The sequence below is a fragment of the Cebus imitator genome, unplaced genomic scaffold (genome assembly GCF_001604975.1).
Source record: "Cebus imitator isolate Cc_AM_T3 unplaced genomic scaffold, Cebus_imitator-1.0 Scaffold168, whole genome shotgun sequence".
Taxonomy (NCBI): domain Eukaryota; kingdom Metazoa; phylum Chordata; class Mammalia; order Primates; family Cebidae; genus Cebus; species Cebus imitator.
This window is the reverse complement of record NW_016107483.1, coordinates 1,628,081-1,632,854: the sequence shown is the minus strand read 5'-3', so window position 1 is coordinate 1,632,854 and position 4,774 is coordinate 1,628,081. Positions and strand designations below refer to the sequence as shown.

The following is a 4,774-nucleotide window of genomic DNA, read 5'->3' as shown; positions in this document are numbered from 1 at the left end:
TGTTAAAGCAGAAATATTGTCATGATGGCTTCAATGGGAGAACACAAAATATGCTCTATTTCATAATTTTTCAAAAAGAAAATGTCTAGTGCGTTTAAATGTAACAAATACTGTATCAGATTCACTTTAGAAACCATACACTCCTGTCTTTCTTTTGAGAGATTCTGGAAGAGAGCTGTGAAGATTGGAGCAGTGAGTCCACGCCACCCAGCATCCATCTGTAACCTGCTTGCTTGATTCTTCTAATCATCCTGGGATCGATTATCTCCAACGATAAGAGTGAACATGATTTGTACTTTTCTACGAGCCATACAATATACGGGGAAGCTGCACAGGTCCTCGGCAAAGCGATTGCTGTTGCCACACGCTGTGCTCAACGAAGCTGCTTGAAGACTCAGCCCAGTTTGAGATGGGGGCTTCACTATCAAAAGAAAACAGTGCGACCTAGATGTATTCTTGGAGCCACCCAGAAAGCCATCTGGACTCAGGGGCCGAGCTCCCGAAAAGCAAAGGAGGATGGTAGCAACCAAGTGTCGGTGCACAGGAGTCAGAGAGGGGGCACCGCCGTCTCAACAGCACAGAAAGTGAAAGACTTTCAGGCCGGAAGAGATTTTACCTATTTAAGAGTGGTGCTCTTTGGAATCACCATTACAGGTGGCTTGTTTTACACAATTTTCAAAGAACTCTTTTCTTCCTCAAGTCCTAGCAAGATATATAGGAGAGCCCTAGAAAAATGCAGATCACATCCCGAGGTGATCGGTGTCTTTGGTGAGCCTATTAAAGGCTACGGGGAGGCGACAAAGCGGGGTCGCAGGCAGCACATCAGTTTCGTTGAATATGTAAAAGGTGGGCTAGAACACATGCGTGTAAAATTCTACATCGAGGGCTCCGAGCCAGGGAAGCAAGGAACAGTGCATGCAGAAGTGAAAGAGGTGTGGGAATCGTGGGTCGTGGGGTCAGAAGTTCTAATCGCAGTGTTACTTAAGTTCTAGAAAGGAAAATAATACCTGGAAATACTACATTTTTTTCAGAACCCAGAAAGTGGTGAATATGATTTTCGATACATATTTGTAGAAATTGAATCCTATCCTAGAATAGTTTTTTTTTTCTTCTATATCAGAGATTTTCTTTAGAGGAGATTTCCAGAAGTCAATTGATTCAAATGGTGTGAACTTTGTTTTAATCCCTTTAAGCACATTGCCATATTGCCATTCAAAAACGAAATGCCTCCAGGAAAAAGCATAATTTCACCGTATCTTGTTTAGCATTGCACTTGATGATTTGTAATGGGTTTTATGTATTTTACATTAGTTGAATCAAAGCAACGGATAAGTGGTGAATGTACTCAAATTGAAAGAGCATCTGCACATTTACAGCTTATTAGATATCTCATAATCAAGAGATTTTGTCTGCAAGGCCCTGTTAAATGTCTGTTGTTTTCTACCATATTCACATGATAGTCACCTAAAAGGTGTTTCTCAGTCATTTTGTGATTGTGGTTTTCTTTGAAAATCTGATGAAGAGTATGAACAGTTTCTTAGAATTATGGACGCATTCACAGACGCAACACACACACGTGGAATTCAATATTATTTCAGGAAATTCATGTATTACTTCATGTTCCTTCATTTTAACACCATTAACAAAGATGATGAGCTCTGACTAGGTTAAGAGTGAAGGGGTGAAGAAAAGTAAACACCCATAGCTCTGAAGCGTCTGCAGAGGATGAGACCAGGCGGGGCTCAGCTGTGGAGATGCTAAGATTATTAAATCAGTCTGAGGATTCCCCTGGATTTTCTGGTGGAGGCCAGGGTAACTACAGCAGAGAGAAGAGGGGCCATTGAAAATAAACACAGTCCCTCAAATCCAGTCATAATCTGGACTTAGCCCCAGAGTGAACTGATATGAAGCCATTTTTTGCTCCATCTTTAACTCTCCAGTTTTCAGGACGGTGTTTTAAATATAAGGAAGCTAGTTTGACAGTTGTGGTGCTCACTTTGGAGTATCTGAGAAAGCCAACCAGCTTCCTCACTCTTCCCTGGAAGCCCTAGTCCTCCATGCAGAAGACATTATTTGGTGAAAGGCATTAAACATCTACATCTAGATTAATGGTTTCTTTACATACTAATGAGATGATAATCTATTCAGTGTTTCCTAGTCACACATTTTCTGTTCATTAATTTTTTTTAATCTGCAAAAGTTTTAGAACATTCTAAATAGTTAAATGAAGTATTTTCAAGTTAAAAGGAACATGTGTCATAATAGCTTAAGGAATAAATCAATCTTTCTGTCTGAATGTGAAAAATCCCAGTCTGCTATTTGGCTTAACAGCAAATGAAAGATGTCGCTTGAAATAATTGACTGAATATAAAAAAAGAAACCATATTTATGTTTCTGGTTTTTTTACTATATAATGCTTATTTACGTTCTTTATAGTTGTGCTTTAAAACTAATATTTTTATCATATTAAATAAATTTAAGGCATATTTTCTATTTGCTAAAGTCACAATATTATCAAATCAGTAACTTTATGTAGTGAAATTATTTATCTTGTTCAAATGTTACTTCTAAAGTTGTCGGGGCAAGAACAAAGGAAAATGTATCAAATGTGAGAAATGTGAGCTATAGTCATTTGAAAAGTGTTTTACAATCATAATGTATTATAGAATTAGTATACAAATGCCTTACTTTTTTTTGTGACAGAGTTTCTCTCTGTTGCCAAGGCTGGAGTGGGTGGTCTGCTCTCAGCTCACTGCAACCTCCGCCTACCAGGTTCAAGTGATTCTCCTGCCTCAGCCTTTCAAGTAACTGGGACTACAGGTGCAAATTATCATGCCTGACTAATTTTTGCATTTTTAGTAGAGATGAGGTTTCACCATGTTGGCCAGGCTAGTCTCAAAATCCTGGCCTGAAGTGATCCACCTGCCTCAGCCTCCCAACTTGCTGGGCTTACAGGCATGAGCCATTGCACCCGGCCTGATCTTACTTCTTAAGCTCTTCTCAGTTAGTGCCATACTTAGGTACAGCTGAAATGAGATTTTCTATCTCTTTCTTCTTCCAAAAGTAAATTATTAGCAAACAGAAGAGGAAACAAGTAGCTCAGGAGACAATTAGCAATAATTACATCAAAAGTGACAACTGGCAACCTGACAAATAGAATAAAGAGTAAAATTAAAAAGCAGTACAGAATTACTAATTTACACAAGGCAACCTTTGGCTGCTTAAATAATCATGTGAAATCATCAAGAAAATGTTTTTAGCATTCTCATTCTAATGATGGAATAAAGAACATAAAATATTTTATAAACATTTTAACTCAACATAGACAAAATACCAAAAACAGTATATGAACAGTAGGGTGCATATGCCTCAGGTATTTGCAAAATGTTGCTTATGTAGAATAGCTCAGCATTATTTATTGATAAAGTACTATTGTGTTTACTTTTATTTTATTTATTTAGATTTGTTTTGTTTTGTTTTGGAGACAGAGTCTCACTCTGTCACCCAGGTTGGCGTGCAATGGCTCCATCTTGGCTCACTGCACCCTCTGCCTCCCAGGTTCAAGCCATTCTCCTGCTGCAGCCTCCCAAGTAGCTGGGACTATAACTGAGCACCGCCACAACTAGATAATTTTTGTATTTTGTATTTTTTTTAGTAGAGTTGAGTTTTTGCCATGTTGGCCAAACTGACCTTGAACTCCTGACCTCAAGCGATCTGCCTGCCTCGGCTTCCCGAAGCTCTGAGATTACAGGCAGGAGCCTGCATGCCTGGCCTAAGTACAACCATATTTAAAACTAAAACTGCATGTGATTTTACAGGAAAATTAAAGCTTGGAGAATAATTAGCTAAATATTTGAGCCAATCTAGTCAATCAATAGAATACAAAGTTGAGGACCTCTCAGTGGAAACTTTACAAGCCAGAAGCTATCAAAAGCCAGTATTCAACATTCTTAAAGAAAAGAAATTCCAACCCAGAATTTTATATGCACTCAAACTATGCTTCATAAGCAAATAAAAAATAAGGTACTTTTCAAACAAGCAAATGCTGAGGGAATGTGTTACAGACCTGCCTTACAAGAGTTTCTGAAGGAAGCACAAGGACTGTTCCTACAAAAACACACTGAAGTACACAGACCAGTGACACTATAAACCAACCACTTAAAAAAATCTGCAAAACAACCAGTTATAATCATGATGACAGGATCAAATCTACACATATCAAAAGTAAAATTAAATGTAAATGGGATAAATAGCCCAGTTAAAAGACACAGTGGCAAGCTGGATAAAGGAACAAGACACATTTGTATGCTGTCTTCAAAAGATCCATCTCACATGCACATGCAGTGACACACATATGCTCAAAATAAAGGGATGGAGGAAACTCTACCAAGCAAATGGAAAACACAAAAAAGCAGGGATTGCAATTCTGGTTTCTGACAAAACAGACTTTAAACCAATGAGGAAGAAAAAAGACAAAGAAGGACATTAGGGTGTTAGCTAAGAAAATTAAAGCTTGGAGAATAATTAGCTAAATATTTGAGCCAAATATTTGGCTCAATTCAACAAGAGGATCTGAAATATTCTAAATATAGATGTACCAAACACAGCATAAATGGCTCAATTTAAAAGGAAGATCTGAAATATCCTAAATATATACGTACCAAACACAGGAGCACCCAGATTAATAAAGAAAGTTCTTAGAGACCTTCAAAGAGACACAATAATAGTGGGAGACTGTAATACCCCACTGACAATATTAGACAGATCGTTGAAT

At 37.9% G+C, this 4,774-nt stretch overlaps 1 pseudogene across 1 annotated transcript; it reads left to right on the top strand.

The window, feature by feature from the left end:
- Positions 1-285: 285 nt before the first annotated feature.
- Positions 286-1,060, top strand: LOC108315069 (annotated as a pseudogene). Its single transcript, XR_005202775.1, has one exon. The product of XR_005202775.1 is annotated as a mitochondrial import inner membrane translocase subunit Tim21-like (transcript).
- Positions 1,061-4,774: the final 3,714 nt, after the last annotated feature.